This window comes from Gossypium hirsutum, chromosome D03 (assembly GCF_007990345.1).
Source record: "Gossypium hirsutum isolate 1008001.06 chromosome D03, Gossypium_hirsutum_v2.1, whole genome shotgun sequence".
NCBI lineage: Eukaryota > Viridiplantae > Streptophyta > Magnoliopsida > Malvales > Malvaceae > Gossypium > Gossypium hirsutum.
Window position 1 is genome coordinate 34,390,753 of NC_053439.1, and position 10,169 is coordinate 34,400,921.

General features: G+C 27.8%; 1 long non-coding RNA gene across 2 annotated transcripts; it reads left to right on the plus strand.

The window, feature by feature from the left end:
* Nucleotides 1-271: 271 nt before the first annotated feature.
* On the plus strand, nucleotides 272-4,480 carry LOC107950951 (uncharacterized). 2 transcript variants are annotated; one of them, XR_005911290.1, is made up of 4 exons: nucleotides 272-538; nucleotides 2,233-2,313; nucleotides 3,340-3,711; nucleotides 3,787-4,480. It is a non-coding gene; the product is annotated as an uncharacterized lncRNA (long non-coding RNA). The 2 variants fall into 2 exon arrangements; XR_001698281.2 differs by having other exon boundaries at nucleotides 2,233-2,308.
* Nucleotides 4,481-10,169: the final 5,689 nt, after the last annotated feature.

Below are 10,169 nucleotides of genomic sequence, written 5' to 3' on the forward strand. Positions count from 1 at the left end.
ATATCAATTAAAATTAAAATATATAATTATAAATACAATTCAACAAATGAGGTTATTACTTTTTAGCATTGGCATGGGGGAAAGAGACAAAAGAACATTTTAATCAATCTTGAGATAAAATTATAATCACCACGTTTGGTTGGGTGTATTGGCAATAGCCATTACACCCCTATTCCGTGGGTCTCACTTAATTCCATTTTAATCGTTCGTTTGGTTCAGGGTATTGGCTAATATGGGTCTATTACATTACAGACCTAATCCCCAAAATCCACCGATTTCTAATCCCGACCTTTTGCTCAGTTTAGGTCCTGCTTCAGTATTATACCCTATTTTACCCTCTCGATCGACGCTTCCCCTTTCTGTCTTCTGTTTATTCCTTCTAGCTTGGGGTTTCTGCAGATTTGCTCCCTCCGTCTCTCTAATATTTTTTACAACACAATTTACGCTTGGCCTTCTCAACCTTTTCTTTTCTTTTTCTCTCTGTCACTCTTTCGCTTGCTCTCATTTGGTGGGTTTCCAAGTTTACTGCAACTGAAAGGTAAACCAAGGTTTCTAACTCTCTTTTGCTCTCAAACTGCTTTAATGTTTGCAGCTGTAAATTTATCGCTGTTTTTTTTCCTGTTGATCCATTAGGTTCAAGAAATTGAGCTTTTTTTAGCTTCGGATTTGATTTTGAGTGGTTATTTTCCTTCTTTACCATGTCAAATTTTCCTTCTTTCAGTGAGTCCCAGTTACTTCTCTTTAGAGTTTGATTTAATAGCAGGGCAGCAACTTCCACTGCTGGTTATATTTTGTTTGGTTCCTTTTTCAGGTCTATGGTTATGGTTCCTATTTTTCTCTGGTTTCAGCGTTGTGGGCATAACAATTATGGCTTCAGGCCTTGCAAAATTTGAGATTTCAGGCCTATCTAAATCATGTGTGATTGATTTTAATACTAGTCGAATGCTTAGAAGTGTAAATTATTTTGTATATTAGCACAGTTGTTAAATTTCTTGCGCCTGGTGTATCTGACCACTGTTGACACAGAAATAGTTGAATATAAATTATTTTTTATTCCAATTTTTATTTGAATATAAATTATGAATGGCTCAATACGGCTTTGCAAGCAATAGTTGGTTGGTTCAAACTGTTGTCGTGTACAAGGAACTTGGATCGGTTCTTCATTCAATTTTGGAGTGATTGTTATTAAGTGTAGCTTAAGAGTTTGAAGGTGAATAAGCCGAAAAAGTCAAGGGTAATTGGAATTAAGGTGTTTATTTATCCATGCTCTAAATGAATATATTCATAATTCATAGCCAAACATTTCATAGTTGAGAAACATGTAAATGGGTTGATTACTTAAGCTGCTTCCTGAACCAGGATCTTATTTTCTTTATCAAATCATATGCATACTGTTGCTGCTGTGTTTTTCTTTTGCTTCTGTTTTAGTAATATTGTAGCCAGGTCTGTGATGCATTTGTTGAACCCTAAAATAGTAGACCACCTTTAGGTGAGATTGATAGAACAATAATTTGATTATTGTTTACTTCCATGGCCATCAAATATAAAAGAAAAATTCTCATGCATTACTGTGTCAATAAAGGACGCATAAAATCAGATAAACCAAAACGGTTAAGAAACTCAGAAAATGTTCTTCTTGTTGGATATCCTGCACAGCTGATCCTAATTACTTGAAGGACACCCTATAAGAAATAAAACGACTGATAAATTCAACTGCCATGGCCATGAAAAGGATCAATTTTGATTGTTTGGAGAAAAATAAATAGAGATAATTATACTCACACCACATCGTAGTTGCTGAATTATATTGGCATTCTCAAAAATTGCAAGCTTGAGTACATTGTTTGGCTTCACACATCTAATATAGTGAGGTTCTGTTGAGTAAAATTTTATCACTGTATTACCATATTATTTCTTAGTTTTTAAAAGGATTACAAAGAAATTTTATCATTATTGATAGCTGCTTCAACTGGTATTATACTTTGGGTGGAATTGCAATAAAAATTTTATTGCTGCTGTAGTAGTTTGTATTGATGATCTTTTTCCAGTTTCATGTTGTCCCTGAATTGTTCTCAAGTCATAGTAGCGTTGTTAATATATGCATTATTCTGAACACATCATTGAAATGTAAAACCATTACTTGTGTAATAGTTACATAAGTCATATTTCTTGTGCCTGGTGTATTGTCCATTGTTGTTCCAGTATATTGATGTTCTATGTGGAATTTTGTAGGTATTGGACTGTTAGCTACCAATTTGCTCCAGATATAAATCGTTGGCAAGCTGAAGCTGTTGTTGCAATTCAAGAGGTTTGGTAACTTATCCAACCTTCTAAATCAAATACAGAGAAACACAGTAAAGCACATACATGCTGATTTTTTGTATATGGTTGTGGATGTGTTTGGTCTGTTGTAAATCATGCTTCCTACATTCATATTATCATGAATGCATACGTTAGATTGCTAATGTTTACATGCAAGTTATTTTACCCTTATTATCATGTATGAATCGGTTGTCCAAAAAATGAACTTGCGTCTGAGTGGTATGATTATGCTAAATTGCTAATTTTCATTTGCTTAATTGAACTGTATGATTATGATGAGCTGTAGACTGTTGAGCTTGTCAAGTTATTTTACATAAATATTTTTTTTAACTGTATGATTATGATGAACTTTATGCTAAATTGCTAATTTCCATTTGCTTAATTCATCATGTGAATTTTTTAGGCTATTAGTAAAAGATGTTGTTAGATTAAGCAGTGTTGTGGATCGCCTGTGTTGTACATGTTGCTTTTGTTGAAGAGCCAAGCCTTTTTCATTTTCTATAATTTCAATAGAAATTATAGTAGTAAGTAAATAGAATTTAATCTTTTTATGTGGTTAAATATATTCTCAAGGTACTTTATATTTACTTGAGCTTTAATAGAAATAAATTAGTTTCATCATGTAAGGTTTATTGTATTTGATAATTAAAATATTCTTTTTTTTAATTAAAGAATTCACTATATGAATTAAAAATAGAAAATTTGAAAAATAATATATTAAAACATTATACTTGAGAAATTTAAAAAATAATGTATTTTATTTGAATAGATCTCAAAATTACACATAGACTTAAAAAAATTAAATAGATTTTGGTTTCTAAATATAAAAGATATTTATAATCATTATTAAATTAAATGAAGTATTATATATTGAATAAGATGTAAGTTCAATAATTGTTGATGTTTCAATCATCTATACGTAGGGTATTTTGAACTTAATTATAATTTTATAAAGTGTTCACCTTTTGATTCATGATATTAATAGTAATTAATATAATTTGTTTTTTTTTCTTTAAGATAATTATGTCAGGTGTTCCAGAATCAAATGCTTCTTCTCAAGCTTCTCAAGGAACTAAAAGAAAATGGATTCCAGAAGAAGATGCAGCATTGGTTTCCTGTATGGTGGACTTGCACAGTGTTGGAACATTTAATGCTGATATCAGGTTCAAAGCCGGTTATTTAAACGAGTTAGAAAGAATGCTACAAAATGCTTTACCAAATGCAATGTTGAAGGCAAAACCTAATATTGAATCAAGGATTAGGTTACTAAAAAGGGAGTGGTCAATCGTTTATAACATGCTTAATGGCCAAAACAATAGCGGTTTTGGTTGGGACGAACATAGGTAGCTCGTTGTTGTTGAAGATGCGGTTTTGGACTCCTATTTAAAGGTAAGAATTATTTCAAGTCTTTACTATCTTATTTTTACCAAACTTATAAGTAATATGATTTCCTCATTTTTTTAGAGTCACAAAGAAGCCGCTCAATTCAGACATCGTACTTTCCCTTACTACAACCAGCTTACTGCCATATACGCAAGAGATCGAGTGACTGGGAAAGATGCTCAAACAGCTGCTGATGTTCTTGAAGAAATAAATGCTGAGGTTGTACCTACTACAGATATGGATGAAGAGAGAAACTCATTCTATGACTGCGAAGCTGACGTCTCTTTGGATGACATGGATGTTTCTACTGCGGAGCCGCGACGAGATAGAGACCAAGGGGGTTCTTCATCTTCAAACAAGAAAAAAGAAGAAATCTGATGCTCGTGATAATATGTATTCTTCATTTAATGAGGCTGCCACTTTATTGGCCAAAAACATGCGGGCCATTGGCGATCAAATCAGTAGGAGTATTGCCTCCGATGTGGTCGTTCAGCAGAAGTCTGAAGAATTCCAAATCATCAAAGAGAAAGCTACAAATTTATATTCAACATTATAGGAAACTGAAGGTTTAACCGACGTTGAGGGGTATCGAGCTTTGAGTAAAATTCCAGATCATCCAACTCAAATGCTCGTTTTATTTAGTTTACCTTTTGCTGCGCGATTGGAATGGGTCAGAAGATTTCTTTCTGACCATTAAAAATCAATGTTCAAACTTTTTGATGTTGTAAAACTATATAACATATGGATTATAATGTAGAATTTCATTTTCATCTAACCTTTTCTTAATATAAGTTAATTATGTTTATGTAGAATATAATTCTCAAGTTATATTATGATTTTAGTAAATTCATATAAGAACATTTATTATTAAGAATTATATGAAATTATATATCATTATTAAATTATATTTAATATTAATTATTTTAAATTATATAAATTCATATAAGAAAATTTATTATCAATAATTTTATGAAATTATATATCATTATTAAATTATATTTAATATTAATTATTTTAAATTATATAAATTCATATAAGAAAATTTATTATCAAGAATTTTATGAAATTATATATTATTATTAAATTATATTTAATAATAATTATTTTAAATTATACAAATTCATATAAGAAAATTTATTAGTTATAATTATTTTAAATTTTATTAAATCATATATTTTAATTAAAATATATTTAATATTAATTATTTCAAATTATATTTTATATTATCTTATATTATGATTTTAGTAAATTCATATAAAAATATTGATTATTAAGAATTTTATTAAATTATATATTTTAATTATAATATATTTAATAATTATTATGTTAAAATATGATTAAATTATTTATTATTGATTTTAATAATCTTATTAAAATTTAAATAACAATAACAATAATCATTTACCCAAATAAATTTATGCTAAGGGTATTCTAATCATTTTAGTTTTTTTCATTATGTTATTACACATCTATTCCATTCAACCAAACACAAGAATACTATTACGCCTCTATTTTATTACATTCAACCAAACAATTGATTTACTATTACGCCTCTATTCCAATACAACGAACCAAACGTGTTGTAATATTCATTCATCATCACACATTTGTTTAATTTATTATTAATATTATACTATTTTTTTAAACTCATGGTTATTCACTTTTCTCTATCAATGTCTAATATGAAATTTTCACTTAATAACTGTTTCTTATTAATTTTAGTTTTACTTTATACTATTTATCTAATTAATATTATAATTATAATTTTATACAAATCTTCAATTTATTATTATTGTTTAAATAATTTGTAATTTCAAAGCAATTAATTGCATCAAAAGTTCATGTTGATCGAACATGATGATGATGATGATGGTAGATTACTGAAGAAGATCAAAATGAAGATGACAAGAATGACGGATTGAAGTAGGGGATTAAGATTGAAATTTTAACTATATTTTTAATATTATTAGTATTTATTTTTAAATTAGATTTTATTTTAACTTTTTACTAAGATGGATTTTTAATTTATCATTAATTTATTCCATTTTTATTTTTATAATACAATAATTACTTAACTTACGAAACTAAACTATTGGAAGATAAAAAATTATATTATGGTTCATAAAATTTAATTTGATCATATTTTTTATATAACAATGTTAGTTGGTTTTAAATTAGAAAAAAGAAAGATAAAATGCTAAAATATTTTTTAATACTAAAAATAAAATTTTGAAATTAATATTTTAACATCATTTCATTAAAATCATAATTATTTTTATTTATTATTAGTGTGCAGGTACAAATTAAATCAAATTCTAATATTAATTCTCAAAATACTTTTTTTAATTTTGAAATTTAAGCTTTAAAATATTTAAGCAATTTTTCAAGATAGAGTTATTCTTTTACTTTTATTCAAACTCATAATAAATTTTGAAGTAATACATCTTTAATTACACTTTCATTATAATTTAATCTATTCAATTTAATCAATAAACAATATCTTATTATTTTATTTACATCAATTTTGTAAATATAAAAAGCATAGTTCTGCAATATGTCTATCTTTTAAATATTACAATACATACTTCTTTAATATTGTACAAAAATAATAAAAATATAACTGTATATATTCACGTGCAAAACATGTGATCTCGAATACTAGTTAAAAATAAAAGAGTACACCTCTTCTACTCTAAATGAAGTTCACTTGCTTTTTTTTTAAAAGAAAAAAAATTAAAGGTAAATTATACTTGGGCAACTAAATTATTAGTAGCTTTATCTTTTGTTTGGTCACTTAACTTTTAAATGTTACAAAATAACCATTAAATTATTCAAAAGTTTTCATTTAAGTTATTGAGTTGTTTAAATCACCGTTATATGGCTTTCTTTCTTTGCACTGCCTGTACCAATTGAAAGCTCCTCTTCTCCTTTTCTTTTATAGTTTAGTTTTTTTAACGAAATAACTTTGAACATCATGAATCTGTGAATCAAAATTTTGAATAGTTCAGTACTTAAATGAAAAGTTTTAAATAGTTTAATGACCATTTTGTAACTTTGTAAATTTAAATGACCAAAACATAAATTTACTAATAATTTAGTGATCTTGGGTGTAACCCAAAAATTAAAGAGTAGATAGAGAGTTAGATTTGGGCCAGTATTTCAAAGAACGGACCAGAATGAGCCTCGAATTGAAGCTGCCATAATCCGACCCATCAACACTGGCAGGGTTAATGCAACAGAATCGCCTACCTTCCCCTATTTGATCCAAATGGTTTGCAAATGGTCTCATATTCTTGCATCATTTCTTATATATAGCTTTGGTGTAACAGCATGAAGTCAAATGTTTTAAGATCCTTAGCTCTAATTATTACAGCTAAACTGTTGTTTGCCTTTAATCATGTCTTACAATTCTTATGAAACAGAACAACTTCAATGTCTTTTTGAATTAACCTCAATGCATTCGTCCTTTTTTTTTTCGACACATCAATCTATGCAACTTGCTTGAAATTACACAAAGAATCTTATTCTAGCTTTTGGTGAATTTTCAGGTCATCCCTTCCTCTCAAATTTCTATTAGTTTTATAGTACTAACTAAAACTTTAGGTTATATCATAAGATTTGCTTTTTTAAGCCGACATTAAAGTTTAAAGAAAACCCACTTGCTTGGTGGTGCTAACTGTTCTGTTGTTGTGGTTTATGAATCCAATCATGCACATGGTCAACTTGATACTGACAATGAGAACTAGTTCTACTTAGCTCCTCTATTGTCCCTTAATCCTCCATTATCTTCCATTATTTTATTATTCTTATTGAGATTTAGGTTAGACCATCATTAGCCTAACCGCCCCCTTTTTAATTCTTTTATTTTAAACATTACAATATGAATATGCAAATTATTAATTCATCAAAATTTATATTTATTAATACAAAGTACAACGAGTGGTAAGACAAAGAGGAAGTTGTGGTGGCCCAAAAAATATCAGTTCACCTATATAGGTAGAGAGTCGGAGAAAGACAAGAGGGCAGAGAGAAGACTCTGAGAGCTAAGGATGCTAAGTTGTAGAGGATAAGTGCTCAGAGACTGATTAAGGAGAGAATAATCTCTTTCTTGTCGTTTAGGAGGATATTTACTAGAGAGGTCCTATTGTTTACTTGCATGACGTGGAAAGGTAGTAACCATCATGGAGTACATGAACGATGTGCATAGTGAGACTCATTCTATTATTTCTTTAGGCAACACAATGTTGTTACACTCAGGTAGGTCCTATTGGTCCCTAAAGAGTGATCACATTGAAAAGTGGGTGGCTAGATGAAAGGAGTATGCCTCTTATGTCAAGGGGTGACTTATCGCAAATAGTTGATCCGAGAGGTAAATTAGCTGAAGACGGCTCAACGGATGGAAGATAAAAATTTACTCTTAGATATCTAGCTGATATTTTTTGAAGATATTACGTATATGATTTGGGTGATGATATAATAATAAACATATATTAGATTTAAAGAAATAAAAAAACAGAAATAGTTTGGTCTAACTCACATTAGTAGGCTTGGAACCAAAGCTAACCTTGAGTAGATTACTTTATGTGTTTATATTTAGTATTTAAATAAGGGAATCTACCTCTCAAAGATCCTTTGGATATATTACGTTGAAATGACAAATGATAATATATTTTTACACATACAACCAAAGTGTATAGTATAGAGATGTTGGGTTCCTCCTTGACCTAACATGAAGCACTAAATTGGTAACCAATAGGATCTCAATTTGAGCAATGAGGAAAAGGAAATCGCAAAAAGCCAATGAAAGGGTAGTAACATGGAATTTGACTTTGATTTTTGTGGTATCTATGTTGCATTTTTATAAAAAGAATTTAAATATGAATTTTAAAAATAATATGGTTAAAAGAAATCATCATAAAATCAAAAAAAAATTAAGAACGAAAGATAATAATAATTGTGAGGAGAGATCATTCCACAAACCTAACACCTTTGATTTTGTTTTTCTTTTTACTTTTCCTTAGATTACTTGGTTACGGAAAAATTCAGGTTCCTCTTCCTAAGAAAATTATTGTTTTTAATTCAGATAATAATTGTTTGCCAATTATTTAATTATTTTTTTATAAATGTTACCTTAAAAAATAATGTCATTTGGCACTGATTAATCTTTCTTTAGACCGTTAATATACTATTTATAGTCATATTATTACATTTTCAATATATTATATGAAAATATGATATATTTATCATTATTATAAACGACTGAATTTAATGTTATCAATTAAATGATACCAATTCAATGGACAAAAATATAAAATTATAATAATCATTAAATCATATATATTATATTACAATATCTTAATATTCCAGCTCACATGGAATTTTATTTTTTGACATATGGTATACTTGTTCTTTTAATACATGGCAACATAATCTACCTAGATATCCATTTTTTAAATTAAGAGAACATAATTTTAAATTTATAATAACTAGATTTTACACCAAATAAGTTTAAAAATATATTCAAATGAAATACAATAAATGAAAAATCAAAAACTAAAATAATTATATAATTGTTCAAACCCCTATAAATATTTCTAACGGACCCTTAAAAATAAATAATACAAATACAATTCAAAAAAAATCTACAAAACGTAAATATATAGATGGTCCAAATATATATAATAAATTAGCTCATAATAAATTTATATAAATTTAATTAGTACACGTAATATGTGTATATATAATAAACATTTATGTATATTAAATTAATTAACATATACATGTATGTGATTATTATATAAATTAGTATAAGGCTTTTTTACCTGAAAAATATAAAAAAATAAATAAATACCAAAATGGTATGTCAGTACGATTAAATACCAAAATAACATGTCGATAGGAGTGGTGTTTTTCTCATAGGCGGCATCACCATTTTTTTTAATAAAATTTAATTTCTTATTTTTAAAAAAAATTATTTTATTTAATAGTGTCATTTACATAGGCAACACCACATGTACAAAATTTTCGAGTCTGGTATGCGCCCGTGTATAAATACAAAATTGGTATATAGGGAGTGATGCCTATCTGATAGGCGTCACCTGTGACCCCTCTCTGATAGGCGACATCAGTGAAACAATTTTGGGGTCCTATTTAATGGTCCCGGTGAAGAAGAGAATTAGGGTTAAAAAACATAGCAGAAGAGAAGGAAGAAGAGAGGGAGAAGAAAAAAAAACAAGAAAGGAGAAGAAAAAAGAAGGATAAATAGAATGGATTATGATGGGGATAAATTATTTTGTTAGTATTGTGTAGTTTGTTTATTGTTATTTTTATGTTGTTTTTAATTTATTTTAAAGTTATTTTGTTAGTTACTATTATAAAATATTTGTTTAGTTATTGTAATTTGTTAGGTTATGAATGTAAATTTTTATTAATTTTTAATTTATTTTAAAGTTATTTTGTTAGTA